The sequence below is a fragment of the Cebus imitator genome, unplaced genomic scaffold (assembly GCF_001604975.1).
Source record: "Cebus imitator isolate Cc_AM_T3 unplaced genomic scaffold, Cebus_imitator-1.0 Scaffold66, whole genome shotgun sequence".
Classification (NCBI taxonomy): Eukaryota; Metazoa; Chordata; class Mammalia; order Primates; family Cebidae; genus Cebus; species Cebus imitator.
In genome coordinates, this window is record NW_016107381.1 from 3,324,109 (window position 1) to 3,324,358 (window position 250).

The following is a 250-nucleotide window of genomic DNA, read 5'->3' on the forward strand; positions in this document are numbered from 1 at the left end:
TCGCAGCTACTCGGGAGGCTGAGGCAGGAGAATCGCTTGAACTCAGGAGGTGGAGGTTGCAGTAAGCCAAGATTGTGCCATTGCACTCCAGCCTGGGCAACAAGAGTGAAACTTCATCTCAAGAAAAAACCAAAACCAAAACCAAAAAAAAACAGAAAATGACCTCAAAATGTACCAGCTTAAAACAATAAGCATTTATTATCTCACATAGTTTCTGTGAGCCAGGACTCTGGGAGTGACTTTGCTAAGT